Source organism: Mustela nivalis, assembly GCF_964662115.1.
Source record: "Mustela nivalis genome assembly, chromosome: 11".
NCBI classification, from domain to species: Eukaryota; Metazoa; Chordata; class Mammalia; order Carnivora; family Mustelidae; genus Mustela; species Mustela nivalis.
Genome location: NC_139030.1, coordinates 111047246 through 111062676, shown reverse-complemented (window position 1 = coordinate 111062676; position 15431 = coordinate 111047246). Strand labels below are relative to the sequence as shown.

Genomic DNA, 15431 nt, shown 5'->3' with positions numbered 1-15431 from the left:
AAGAAAAATCTTAAAAATGCTTGCAAAGTGATCTGAGGACATATTCTGGATTTAAATTTTTTCCCTCTATTTTTACAATTGTCTCATGCTCTATTTTTTTAAGACTCACCTTTATCAGGGTGCCTGGCTGGCTCAGTCAGTGGGGAGATGTGAGTCTTGATCTTGGGATTGTGAGTTTGAGCCCCATGTCAGGTATAGAGATTACTTAAAAAAATAATAAAGTCTAAAAAAAAAAAAAAAAAACAGGACACACCTTTATCAACCCTTTCCAAAGCCTTTAATTCTTCATTTTCAAAATCATGTTCCATCATGTTATATGTAATCTATTGAAAGTACACTCCGAATATACAGTTTGGGAAGTAGTCAGCAACTCTCAGCAAGCACACAACTCACTTGACAGGAACGGGAGTAGGGAGTAGTGATGGAGGGAATGCCAGAGGAGCCTGTGGGCCATGAGGGTCAGGTCTCAGTGCATTAGCCACTGTGGTTTACAGCAGACCAGAGAGATGAATCTGCCAGTCATTTACAGGGAGGCTGGTAAGAAGACAGCTTCCCCTGCACAGCGGGAGGGGCAGGCTCTGGGAAGCCAAGTCACTTTCCCCCACTCTAGTGTCTTCCATGGTGGGGCAGGAATGAGAGAGCTTGCAGTAGCTGGAGTTTGAGGGAAATTGGCCACATCTCCCTACAGTAAAACCTAAGCCTTTTCCACTGGGTTTAGCAATCGGTAGCTTGAGATACAATGCGGTGTAAATGCATCTGCCTTAGGCCAAGTATTTCTGTAAGTCCACAGTTCCACACCAGGCCAGCTGACCAGCCTCACACTTTGGAAGGAGCCCAGCTATGCCCTTGACACGTGTATTAGGACAGCTTGCTGCAGGGGCAAACTCAGTTAATTTGTTAGTTAGTTCCATTTTTGCAATGGAACAAAAGTCTTAAATTTTGGAACAAAATACTTTAACTTGCAACTTGATGAATATTATAACAAAGCAACAGTTCAGTAAGGCATTAAGTTCAGTATTCAAGGCAATTAGTAAACATCTAACATTTTCTAGATCCTATCTGTAAGTTAATCATTTACATTTTGTTGTCTTATTTCTTACATTTTCTATGTTATAATTACTGATTTATTCCTTCTTTCATGCAGTCATATGCATATGTATCTTCAATAGCTGATTTAAATTCTGTTAAAGATAACATGACCATGAGACAATTCTTGTCGACCGTTTTGTTTCAGTAGGCCAACGGGCATCACAGACCAAACTTGACATGTACCTGCTACTAAAGACAGACTTAACAGCTGGGACAAGGGAAAGAACGTGGGTTTCAGAATAGACAGACCTGGGTTCACGGCCGCTCACAATGTGAGCTCAAGTCAGATATTAAACCGTGTAACCTCTGAATCCCAGTTTCTTCATCCAGGAAAATCATCATCTCTCTGGAATATTGTAAGAAGCAATGAAATAATGAATGTACGTCTCTAACAGGTGCTCAATAAAACATAGCTACGAATACCTTTAGAATTCATAGAGAATGCAGTCATTACCAGGAAACAAAAACTAAGTTAAAAGTGAGACAAGAAGTTCGACCTCACTCTTTTCTCAGCCATTTGTTTTGCTGACGGATATGGACAATCTGCCAGGCAACTTGGACGGAGCGCGGTGATGAGTTGCCCTGGCCAGCGGTAAGGGCAGTCTCCGGGAAGCTTAATTCTTCTGTTGTAATATAATAACATCATATTATATTTGCGGTTACCACATAATGATCGCTATACTTCAAGTGCCGTGTTAGACATTTTACTTACATCCTTTTCTTTATGATAACGAGCTAATTTGTGTATTCCTAGACACCACGGCATAACATTACCTTTTCCTCCTCACTAGATATTTTGCTTACATTAAAGTACGAAGTCAGGGCCCCTGGGTAACTCAATTGGTTGAGCCTCTGCCTTCGGGTTGGATCAGGTTCCAGGAGTCCCAGGATCGAGCCCCACATCAGGCTTCTGATGCCAGTGGGGAGCCTGCTTCTCCCTCTCCCTCTGACCCTCCCCCATTTCGTGCTGTCTCTCTCTCAAATAAATAAAATCTTAAAAAAATAATTGCTCAAGATCTTTTTTTTTTAGGATTTTATTTATTTGACAGAGAAATCACAAGTAGACAGAGAAATAGGCAGAGAGAGAGGAGGAAGCAGGCTCCCCTCTGAGCAGAGAGCCTGATGCAAGGCTCGATCCCAGGATCACTAAGATCACGACCTGAGCTGAAGGCAGAGGCTTTAACCCACTGAGCCACCCAGGCACCCCAAGATCTTCTTAGAACGTTTTCTACATATTCTTTTCACCTGTTACTGTATACCAGCCACTTGCTTGTTCCTATGAATACCCCTAACTCAGCCCTGCGGTTCTTCCGGACGGGCTCCCACACTGAGTCGGGTCTTGAAGATCACGGCCTTTGAATGCACTTTATATGCTGCCGGTCATCGCCCTGGCTTCGGACCCCTCCAAGGATCCCCGCATGAAATTCTGAAGTGCCAACAAATGTGTATTCTACAAAGGGCTTTCTGCGATATCATAATGACGGGAACAGAAAAAGCAGAGCATTTCGCCTGTGCATAAAGTCGGTAAGACAGTCCTTCTGTTGGGGAGAAGTCCAGACAGGCCAAGCCTGCAGTAATGCTTTATGTGGACTTTATACAAACCACGTGTAGCAAAATGCCAAATGCACAACAGCTTACACAAGATAAAAGTGGTTTAGGAAGCCGAACGGTGGCTGTACCCTCACACCCGCAGGGACTCAGGCTCCTTCCATCCCAGATACGGCCCTTCTCCGGCGATGGCCGCCGGATCTGCAAGACAGAGGGAAAGACGGGAAGGAAAGAGCAGGTAATTTTTCAGCTCTTTGACCGGGACCTAGTCATGTGACTGTACTTGCACACGGGAAGCTGGGAAGTGTACCCAGCCGTGTGGCCAGCAGCCATGTACCCAGCAAAACCGGGCATTTCATCAGCCTGGAAGACCGGAGACAGGCGTTGGAGAGCAACCGGCAATCTCTATCGCTCAGTCCCGCCGGCTGTCCTGGCCGGCCCGGTCTGACCTCTGATCACACATCCCCGTTCCTATCACCAATGTCTCGTGACGTTTCCAGCCACATCACTCCCATCCGTAGCCACACGCACTTATCTATTTCAGCTTTACTTATCTACTTCATCCCCCAAAGAATTAAAAGTGTCATAAATATGTACTTTTATCACAATGATAAAGGGAACTTACGGCCGGCAAAAGCACAGACGAAAATACAAGATGAACGGAAGTGGTTATTTTTCTCCCAAGATCTACGGTAAATATCTCGGCTTCTTGACCCTGCCAAGTCCCCCCCTGCCCCCTTCTGAGCGAGCTCGTGTCCAGAGTGCTTCCGCACTGCTCTCCGGAGTCTGCCAGCCCGTCCCCAGACGCTGGGCCTGACGCTTTGTCCTGCGGCCGCAGCCGCCTGTGCGTTGCCACGACCAGCCTTGAACAGCGACCACCCCGCAGCACGGCCCCTGCCACGGCAGGAAAAGTCAAACCGAGATACACACATTTGCTACCTTCCCCAAAGGAGAAAAAAGCAGACGGAAGGTTACAGTTGCCTTCCTGTCCCCGGTTTTGTTTTCATTCTTTCCTCTAAGTGTGAAGAGAGAACAGAGACCGTGGGTCGCAGCCTTTCACAGCCGCAGGGCACAGCGCCAGTTGTATCCAGCCTGGAACAGACTGGCCGAGACACGTCCGGAGAGCAAGTCCAGGGGGCTGCGGGGGCCCCTCGGAACGGCCAGGACCGCGTGGGAGGCCGGTGTGTGCACGAGTAAGAGTCGGAAACGGATCCAGGGCAGGGGCTGCGTCCAGCGCCGACGTTTCTGAAAAGGTTTGTTTACTCTTTCTATTTGATAATCAGACTAGGCAGAATTCCGGCTCTGTAACAAAACGCCTGTAATCTTAATACGGTTTTTCTTTCTTGGGCTGTATTTTCAATGCGCTCATTCCTGAAGGAGCCATGCCTGTGCAGGGTTAGGAGCTTGCTGGACCCCTTAGCAAGGACGCAGGGGAGTGGAGGGAAGGGAAGGAGGAAAGAGAGAGGAAGACGGGCGGGGGAGGGAAGAGGTGGGAAAAGAAGGGCAGAGAAGGGAGAGAGGCAGGGGGAGGAGAGGGAGGGGAGCACCCCTGCAGCTGCACAGGCGCCTCACTCAGAAAGCCTTGTACTTGCTCTGCTGTTGCCATGTCAAACTTCTCAAAACGTTTATTTTTAAGGAGGTGGGCGGGGAGGGGGGCATAGGTGACGGTGATTGAGGAAGGAACTTGTGGTGAGCACTGGGGACTGTATGGAAGTAATGGATCACTAGATGCTACACCAGAAACCAGCATTACACTGCGTGTTAACTAACTGAAAGTTAAGTAAAAATCTGGAGGAAAAAAATAAAATAAAATCCTCTTCTTAGAAAAATAATTTATGTTTGAACTTGTGAGTTAAGTCAGGACAGTGGAGCAAATGGGTTGATGGGGACACGGCATCCAGGGTGTGTCCCCCACCCCCCGGCTGCCCTTACCCCGTTCACCTAACACGATGGTGCTCTGTGAGCGTGGAATTCTCAGGGGCCCGTGACGTTCAATGAGACTCAAAGTGAGCACAAGGTAAGTACGTCACACGCATGATTACGTGGAGACATCGACAGCCCTGGAGGGCCAGTCCTTGGCTCCAGTATGAAAAGAAGAGAAGAGCATTCTGAGAAACATGCGCGAACCACCAGATGAGCCTGTCCCCCCGTTCTTATCCGTTACGTTTCTGTATTAGCAAGTCACTTGGGCTGAAAGCCATGGCGTGGAAGGAAGGGGAAAGGCAGGGTCACCTATAATTCCTTCCCTTTCTTGGCCTGGCTTGCCAGTGAGCCACAGGTAGAGAGATTTGGCAGAACGTGTGAGTATCAAGAAAAGAAATAAAAACAGTCGAGTTAGTTTCATGAAGTGTTTCCACTGTTCTGGTGAGAATTAAATATGAATTCACATAGAAGCAATGAAAAATGGATCGTGTAATTTTGGCAACTCCACACATGCGTTAAATGCTTGTATCTGCATTTAAAACTGGCATCACATTATATATAGATGAATAAAATCCATGCTGATAAGTTACATTTTTAAATTTTTTTTACCTAGAATGACATTAAATAGCAAATAAATGATACATGACAGGTTGAGAGAGAGACTACGGAAGAAAGGAAAAATGTTTTACTTTGATACCTTGAAGTATTTAAGTACGTGAGTACTTTAGTACTTTCCCCCGCCTTTTGAACGAAGGCCCCATATGTTCGTATGGCAGGTTCGTATGTGGCACTGGCTGCCCCAATGACGTAGCGGGCCCTGTATCCGTCTCATTTTCACTTCTAACCTCATTGTCTTTTGCTCTGGCTGAAATTTTGTCATATCTGCTGGTCAGGCCCAAAGCGAGCCCCCGGTAAGGGAGGTCTCCCCCAACTGAGAGCAGAAGGGTCTTTTCTGTTATAACAAAACTGAGGTGATAAGGGAACCAAACTGTTGTGTACACACATTTCCCACGTGGCCCTTTATGCTGTGACATTTCAAGCACATTTGTTGTAAATTTATTAACACCCTCCACCAGGGGCCTCCAGCAGATCCACGCTGGCCCTTGTGTGATATTAAAGGCAAATTCTAGCAAGGTTCTTGTCTTGGCTAACCTCTTCCAAAAGGTTCCTTTTAAACTACATTATTATGTGTTAAATATGCTGCTTCCTTTGAACAAATCATTCCTTTTACTGTGTTTTAAATATTCTTTTCATTACGTGCTTCTTGAAGAACCGGAACATGAGAGGGAGTGAAAAAAAAAACCAAAGAGGAAAACCCGTCACCCAGCCACAAGGACTGCTGACATTTTAGTCCGCTTCCCTAGAGTTGGTTAGCTTTGGTGCGGAAAAGAGTGAAAACACGAGCCACAGAGCGTGAGAAGATGTGTAATATGTATCTGGTGAGGGACCTGTACCCCGAAGAGAGAAAGGCCTCCTACAGGTCAACCTGAAAAATAAAGCCCAATATAAAAATGGCCACACGCTTTTTTGCAATGGGTTTGCAGCCAGAACACAGGCTCTGTGAGAAACCTCATCCATAATGGGAAAGAAGAAGACTCCTGTCCACACCGTCATTGCTGGACATGTAGGCTTGGGCAGGTCCACCACTACTGGTCATCTGACCTCCAAGCGTGGTGGGATCGACAAAGGAACTATCGGAAGTTTTGAAAAGGAGGCTGACACGAGAAAGGGCTCCTTTAAGGATGCCTGGGTCTTAGATAAACTGAAAGCTGAACTTAAACATGGTATCACCATTGATAACTCCGTGTGAACATTCGAGACCAGCAGGTATTATATGATCATCACGGCAGTCCAGGACAGAGACTTTCTCAAAAACATGCTTGCAGGCTCGTCTCAGGCTCACGGAGCCGTCCTGATGGTGGCGGCTGGTGTTGGTGAGTTTGAGGCCGGTAGCTCCAAGAACAGGCAGACCCGTTAGCATGGCCTTCTGGCAAAACAATGAAGGGCTGGGTTGCAAATGGGTTCCACCAAGCCACCCTACAGCCAGAAGAGATACAAGGAAATCGTAAAGGAAGCCAGCACCTCCATTAAGCAAATTGGCTACAACCCTGACACGGTAGCGTTTGTGACAACGTTTTGGTTGGAATGCGGACAACATGCTCCAGCCAAGTGCTAACACGCCTGTTCAAGGGACAGAAAGTCCACCCGTAAAGATGGGAACGCCCGGGGAACCACCCTGCTTGAAGCTCTGGATTGCATTCTGCCTCCAACTTGCCCAACTGACAAGCCCTTGTGTCTGCCTCTCCAGGACATCTACAAAATTGATCGTATTGGCACTGTCCCTGGGGGCCGAGTGGACACTGGTGTTCTAAACCTGGCGTGGTGGTCGCCTTTGCTCCTGTCAGTCTTACAACTGAAATAAAGTCTGTTGAAATGTACCATGAAGCTCTGAGGGAGGCTCTTCTTGGGGACATTGTGGGCTTCAATGTCAAAAAGATGTCCGTCGTGGCAGTGTGGCTGGCGATAGCAAAAATGACCCACCCGTGGGAACACTGGCTTCATGCCTCAGGTGATTATCCTGCACCCTCCAGGCCGGAGCAGCGCTGGGGGTCACACAGCTCACATTGCTTGGTAGTCTGCTGAGCTGAAAGAGAAGACTGGTCGCCATTCTGGGAAAAAAGCTGGAAGAAGGTCCCGAGTTCTTGAAATCTGGTGATGCTGTATCATTGATTCCGTTCGTGACAAGCCTGCTGTGTTGAGAGCATCTCTGATTATCTTCCTCTGGCTGCTTCGCTGTCGGTGACGGGAGACAGACGGTTGCCACCGTGTCATCAAAGCCCGTGGACAGGAAGGCACCTGGAGCTGGCAGGTCACCACGTCTGCCCAGAGAGCTCAGAAGGCTAAATGAGTATTAGCCCAACACCTGCCACCCCAGCCTTAACTGGTGGAGGAAGAAGGGTCTCAGAGCCGTGTCAGTTGGCCAGTTACGTTGAGTAGTGAAAGAGTGGTTAATGACAGCAATGCATCATAAAACTTCAGAGGGAACGGAGAACGCTTTCTATGGGCCATTTGTGTGTGTGTGTGTGTGTGTGTGTGTGTGTGTGTGTGGCAGTTTTGTTACTAGTTTTTAAAACCAGCATGTTTTAATGGGGAACAACCTGACCAGACATCTGTCACAGACCCATTAAAACAAAAACTTAATGAGAAAAGAAAATAAAAATAAATGACCACAAGACCCCTTACAAAGAGAGTGCTTACCAGGTCAATAAGCGTACAAAAATGTGCCCAACATGGTGCATCACCAAGAAAATGCACTTAAACCACATGACTCGCCAGCATAACATGAATTAGCAAGAGTTTGGAACAACAAAAGTCTCCTCTCTAGCTGGTGGCAGCGCAAATGTGTACAACTACTTTAGAAAACTAACACATAGTGGAACTTTAGAAAAATATTTAATAAAGCCGAGCATATGCTTATTCTATGACCTTTTCCTAGGTGTGTGCCCCACAGAAATGCATGTAAATATACATTAAGGAACACTTCAAGAATATCCATGGCAATGGTGTTCATAATGGCCAAGTCCTGAAAACCAAGCAAACACTCAAACCACGGTAGAAAGAGAAACCATGTCATGGAATGAAGCATTACAGACCAATCAAGGCACATTATGCTCTAAGAAGTGACACAGAAAAAGTATATACAACATGACATCATTCTTCATTCATACGATGTCCAAAACCAAGCAAAACTAATGGAAAGCACCATCACAAGCCCTCTTCAGGGATGGTCTTCTTGGGAAATGTTTCAGCGGACCAAGATCACATCCCCCACCGTTGGCCGGGCATGAAGGCCTTCACTGAAATTCGGGAGAACTCGTCAGTGTCTTCTGCACCTTAGAGTTCCCGGACAGCTGGTTGAAGACTTTGGGAGTTGCAATTCAACTCAGCTCCTACCTCTGCTCAATTGTGTTGCTTTCTTTCCCCTCTACTTCCCTCCCACAAAAACCGGTCCCAGCTGCACAGTGATCTGAGTCTGCTTCCCTGGAAACCTGATCTAAGTGAGAGTAGTAGCTGCCTTTGGGGCGGCAATGACTGGAGAAGGGCGAGAGAGAGATTTGGGGGTGTCAGTAGTGTTCCATGCCTTGATGGCAGATACACGGGGGTGTCTACTTTGTAAAAATTCATTGAGCTGTATAAATTTTGTGTATTTTACTGTATGTATGTTATACTTCAGTAAAAAAAAAAGCCAATGAATATACTTGAAGACTGTGTATATAAACATTTTTCTAATTATTCCATCAAGATAAATTCCTAGAAGTGGAAATGCTAGATCAGAAACAGACATTCTAAATTTGGGTGCCTACTGACAAAGGGTCCTCCAGAAAAGGTTTACCAACTGATGCATCTGCAGAGGACGGGAATGTTCATTCCCCACGTGCTGGCCAACACCAGATAGCATCACTTGTCCATTCTGATACATGAGAAAAAGTAGATCAGATTGTTTTAATATTCTATTGCTTTTCTTTGGAACTAATTACATGCTGATGATTAGTTGGCTAATTTTATGTAGTTAGTGAAGTCTACTGTAGTCCTTGAATTATACCATTTTTTCATGCAAAGTAGATAAAAGCTTAAATATTTGTATTAAAAGAACAATATGCAGACATTGTAGAAGGGCAAGTTTGAACTCAGTACAAGAAGCTCTGGAAGGATTCAAGATGTCGCCCGTGGAATGACTGTGTTCTACCTACCATTCAGCCCATAGGCATTGGGCAGGGACTCATAAAACCTAGGTGATCCTTTCTCTAGGATTCAAGACATGAGATCTAGTTTTCATGATGAATCAGATTATATATATTGGGATTTTTAAATTATAAAATTCCAATATACCAGGCTTTAAAAATTTTTTCTTCATGTAGTTTTCCACTTTAAGATCTCATTCATTTTTGCAACTTCAACTCTATATTTGATTCCCAAATTTATAAAAGGAAAAAATGGAAAAGAGGAGGGCATGGATTGGAATAAGGAAAAGCCCTCATCTCTCTTTCAAACCCCAGGCCTATAGTTCTAATTGCGAGCCCACCACTTCCACCTCCAAGTCTCCCTAAGTAACCACCAACAGCTCCCTCAGTAGCCCGAAGTAACCACCTTTCCTGTCCTGCCCTCCCCTCCACTCACACTCTAATTTTCTGATTCCAGGTGTTTTCTTCCATATCCTGCTCTGAGAGAGAACTCTGGGGTCCTGTTCTCTTTCTTGAGTTTTTCTCCCCACTCTCTCCTCATTTCCTGGCCTCCCAAATCCTTTCATCCTTCAAACTCCCGGGTCACCCCTTTTGGCCGACCTCTCCATGCCTCTGGTTCGCCCTTACACAGGTACTGTGACAGGACTTTGAGGGACCCGCATACTTGACAAGAACCTAGACTAGGGGTCAGAATGGTATCTGCTGCTGTGGGTCATTCGTGACTGTGGATGGTCACGCCCGGTGCCACTGTCTCTTCACTGGCAGGACAGTCACACAGGGGCCCTTTTGATGCCAATACCGTACAACCGATTCCAAGTCAGGCTCTCATGTCCCTCAAAACCCTCTGGTGACTTTCTATGATTCCCCAGCTTCAGCTTGGCCTACAAGGCCTTCCCCCTGCCTCCTGCTGCCCGCCCGCCCCACCCACCCCCAAGGAAATGAAGAAAGAAAAATTGGTGAGACTCTCAAAATCTAAGAGAAGATTTTGAGACTCTTATCACCTAGCTGCTTTCCACTGGGCTTCTCATCCTTTTACCCCCAGTACATACAACTTAGGAACTTTAAAAAAAAAAAAAAAAAAAGCCTTCAAGGGAAATTGCATGGGAAGTCCCAGGCTCACTGCTTTACATCCTTCTTTTCTCGGGGACGCTGAGCCCTCAGATCTTGGCTGCCCAGTTTCCAAACTCCAATTTCCGTTTCCCTAGTCCAGTGAGACAGCTGCAAGCTGGAGCTTTGTCTTTAGGTCTCACGGGTGAATTTGGGAGTACCTTGTGATCAGCAAAAATTTCTTGAGCAAAATACTAATCATAGTGGGAAAACTGGAGGTAACCTCAACAATCATCAGCCGGAGAATGGCTGAAATAACTTGCAGTCTCTACATAATGGTCATGTTATGTAACCAATGACCAGAAAGAGTTAGGGCTCCATGCCTCGTTAGGAAAACACGCTCCGGGTATAGGGTGATGGTGTGTTGTGTATGGTGGTGTTAAGTGGAAAAAAAATGTATAAAAGAGTGATTTACTTGGTAAATTAAAAAAAAAATTTTCTTAAGCCTGTAAATATATATACCAAACTATTCATGGTAATTATGCCAATGGACAGGATTACAAAAGAACATTCATTTTCTGTATCATTGTAGTTTATTTCCATGGATACACAAGAATTACTTTTATAACTAGGGAAAAGAGTGAAATCAAGTTGATGTAACATTTCTTTAAGAAAAAAGTAACATTCTGGTACCCCTGGGGCTAATAATACATTATGTTAATTTAAAAAAAAAACATTCTGGGGTGCCTGGGTGACTCAGTTGGTTAAATGTCTAACTCCTGACTTCACATCAGGTCATGATCTCAGAGTTGTGGGATCAAGTCCCGCGTTGGGCTCTGTGCACAGCGCAGAGTCCGCTCGCCCCTCTCCCTCTGCTCCTCCTCACTCTCGGTCTCTCTCTCTGAAATAAATAAATAAAATCTTAAAAAAAACAAAAACAAAAACAAAAACCTTGGGCTACAGGTTATATTCACCCTCTGGAACATAAACCTGATGAGAGCAGGGACTTTTAGAAATATGTGGTTGTGTTCCCAGCACCTAGAACAATGAGTCACAAAATGGGCACATAGTAGTAAGTATCAGTCAAATGAATGAATATGTCCAAGTCTGACCTGAATGTGAAACAGTGGAACTATATTTAGTAATACACAAGGAGTAATACACATGGTATTATAGAAAATATATTTTAAGGGGGATCACTTGAATATAGACATGTACTTTTCCTCAAATAACATACATTCCTAAAATATACTTAAAGTATATTTTTTTCTCTGCTAAGACTGCAAGCTCCTTGACATCATGGCCTGTTGTTTTTGTGCATGCTTTGTATTACTCCATTTCAGTAAGGACTGCACCAGAACTTTGAGCACCTAATAAATATTTACTGAATAATTGCTCAATAATGGATATTTTATTATTTATTATCAGTGATAAAGATGATTAATCACTGATATGTAAGGATGTAAACTTTATTCCTATTTTATTTTAGCAATGTTAAATGTAATAGAAAGTCAAATTATAGTTAAATGAAGATAGATGGAATTATAGTTCCTTTTACATTCCCTATGTGTCATGTCATGATATTTTCAATATAGGGTACACAGAAGACCAGTGATATTACAATCAAAGTTTCAAAAACAGTGATGCAAAACTTCTGTATACCCCACAGGACTATTTGTTTCAAAGGGAAATACTGTTTACTGCATAATTTTTTATACTATTTTAAAAAAACATTTTATTTATTTATTTGACAGCTCACAAGCAGGCAGAGAGAGAGAGGAGGAAGCAGGCTCCCTGCTAGGCGGAGAGCTCGATGTGGGGCTCGATCCCAGGACCCTGAGATCATGACCTGAGCCGAAGGCAGAGGCTTAACCCACTGAGCTACCCAGGCTCCCTACTGCATAATTTTTTAAAAGCAGGGATGAAAATACTTGACAGGTACAGATTCAGAGAATCACAAAAATGTTTATGAAGAGATCTTAAAGATGATCAATTCCACGTTCATTCATTTTACATAGGAGACTGTCCTAACTCTAAAGGGTTAGCTATCTGCATACAGTGGGGGAATTCAGTGCCCTCAGGCCTTAGGGTCCCAGAGTGAACATTTGGGATGTTTCAATAATAAATACTATTTGATTCAACTCAACTAAAAGGCAACTTATGGAATGGGAGAAGATATTCGCAAATGACATATCTGATAAAGAGTTAGTATCCAAAATATCTGAAGAACTTATAAAACTCCACACCCAAAACATGAACAACTGAATTTTAAAAATGGGCAGAAGACATGAATGGACATTTTTCCAAAGAAGACATACAGATGAATAACGGATACATGAAAAAATGCTCAAAATCACTGATCGTCAGGGAGATACAAGTCAAAAGTATAATGAGATATCACCTCACCCCTGTCAGAATGACTAGAATCCAAAACCCAAGAAACAACAGGTGTTGGTGAGGATGTGGGAAAAAAAAGAACCCTCGTGCCCTGGGTTGCTGGGAACGAACGCGAGCTGGTGCAGCCACTCTGGAAAAGAGTATGGAGGTTCCTCAAAAGTTCAAAACAGAGCTACCCTATGACCCAGCAATTGCACCACTGGGTATTTACGCGAAGATACAAAAGTATTAAATCAGAGGGATACAGGGACCCTGCTGTTCCTAGCAGCATTAGCTACAATAGCGAAACTATGGAAACAGCCCAAGTGTCCCCTGACAGATGAATGGATAAAGAAGATGAGGTACGTACACACACACTCACACAGACACACTCGCGCGCGCGCACACACACTGACACACACACTCACACAGACACACGCGCACGCACGCACGCACACACTCACACAGACACACTCACGCGCGCACGCGCACACACTCACACGCACATACACACATACACACACACACACTGGACTACTACTCAGCCATAAAAAAAAGTCTTGCTATGTGCAGTGACACGGATGGAGCCAGATGTATTGGACTAAACAAAACGAGTCAGCCAGAGAAAGACCGGTACCATATGATTTCACTCACTCACATGTGGAATTTAAGAAACAAAACAAGCAAAGGGGGAAAAGACAGGCAAGTCAAGAAACAGACCTTTTAAAAAAAGACTTTATTTACTTTTTAGAGAGAGAGCAAGTGAGAGGAGGGACAAAAGGAGAGGGAAAGGGAAGCGGAGTCCTCACTGAGTGAGGAGGCCGCCAGGAAGCTTGATCTCACGACCATGAGATCACGACCTGGGCCAAAACCAAGAGTCCGGTGCTCAACCACCTGAGCCACCCAGGCGCCCCAGGAAACAGACTCTTAGCCGTAGAGAGCAAACTGGTGGTTACGGGGGCAGGGGGCCAGGGTCGGATAGTGCAATCGGTGATGGAGATTAAGGAGCGAACTTGTTGTGATGAGCACTGGGTGATGTATGGAAGTGCTAAATCACTTATTGTACACTTGAAACTAATTTTACACTGTGTGCTGACTGACTGAATTTAAATAAAAACTTAACAAATAAAAGCAAAAATTAATGGAAACAAAAAAACACTATTTGACTTTAAATGACCAAGAACAGTTTATTTCATACTTTCATTTTAACATACATTCTAAAATACCATACAGCAAGCGATTTAAGTTCTATTCATACAAGTTACTGAGGACACAAATATTTTCTTGCTGTTGTCTACCCAGCTCTCCTGAATTATATGAGTCCGTCGTCATACAGAAAAACATCCAATATGAACAAGGGTACTTTACATAAATTAACTCATTGGTAAATTCCTAAACAACCGATGGCAGGATGGGTCAGGCTACGGCCCGCTGCTGGAGGAACATGGTTTTCAGCTGATCTGTTGAAGGAAAGAGAAACCAAGGCATTACACTGAATGAAGAGGAGACGGTGACCCTTCGGATCACACAGAGAGAGCTTCTCCGGAAAGGCTTTAGGACCATAAACACATTCCGGCTGATTCCCAACCTAACACTTTGAGAAGGACACAGAAGCAGAAAATGTTCAGAAGTGACCAAGTAGTGAGAATTTCATTGTTCTCAGTGGTATCAGCTTTTTTCCATCCTGTAGTGTTTGTTTTCCGCATATTTAGAAAATACTGAATTCTGCATATTAATTTTGTACCTTGCCATATTACATAAACCTATTTTTCTTTTTTTTAGGATTTAATTATTTAAGAGAGAGAGCACGCAGGGGTGAAGGGCAGAGGGAAAGGGAGAGAGAGTCCAAGCAGATGCTGAGCTCAGCATGGACCCTGATATGGGGCTTGATCTCGGGATCCTGAGGTCAGGACCCGAGCTGAAACCAAGAGTCCGAGACTTAACCAACTACACCACCCAGGCTTCCCAACCTAATTTGAGTTCCAGTAATTCTTCAGTTTGATTCCCCCGAACTGTCTAGGTAAACAATCAAATAGTACACATAATACAATTTTGTTTCTTCCTTTCCAACATGTGTAACTCTTCTGCTACTTTCTTACTGCATTGCCAGATGTTCTGGGAGAATGCGTCCAGGACAAGTATGAGTTGGTGTGATTTTCTGGTTCCTTAACACGCACAGACTAGCCTTAGTCATGAGAGTTTATTATAAAAATAAATAATAACTTTAGATAGCAAGGAAGTGAAATTTCCTAATTTCTTATACAGTATCTGGGTCTTCTGGAAGCCTCCGATCTGAGCACTCCTCCTGGACAGTTTAAAGAATGCTCTGAGGCACTAACTTCCTTTCAGTCCGGTGTCGCAGAGGCGAGTTGGGCTTGTGAACAGGTCCGGTCCAGTCCGGAGCGGCCCGGAGGGAAGCGTGACCTTCCTCCCTGACACTGAACAGAAGCCACAGCCTCCCCACCCGCCCAGTGTGCTCCCAGTTACACTGGCATGTGATAAGCTGCACATATTTCAAGTACACATTTTGGTAAATTGTTTCATAAACCACTCCTGAAGGCATCACCACAACGGAGGTAATGAACACATCCATCGTCCTCCCAAACTTCCTCATGCCCCCTTATAGTTCTCCCCTCCCCTGCCCCACTCACCCCCATCCCGGAGCAATCCCTGATCTGCTTTCCGTTCCCACAGAGCAGTTTGCAG

The 15431-nt window shown here is 44.6% G+C and overlaps 1 protein-coding gene and 1 long non-coding RNA gene across 2 annotated transcripts in view; one reads left to right on the top strand and one right to left on the bottom strand.

Annotated features, from left to right (window-relative positions):
- Positions 1–7779, bottom strand: part of SLC40A1 (solute carrier family 40 member 1) — a 747507-nt gene extending 739728 nt beyond the window's left edge. The window contains exon 1 of the mRNA XM_082690528.1: positions 6082–7779. The gene's annotated coding sequence lies outside the window, so the exon portion shown is untranslated. The remainder of the gene's footprint in view (positions 1–6081) is intronic.
- Positions 2174–8839, top strand: LOC309844196. Its single transcript, XR_014300541.1, has 2 exons — positions 2174–3890; positions 5831–8839. It is a non-coding gene; the product is annotated as an uncharacterized lncRNA (long non-coding RNA).
- The last annotated feature ends 6592 nt before the right edge of the window (positions 8840–15431 follow it).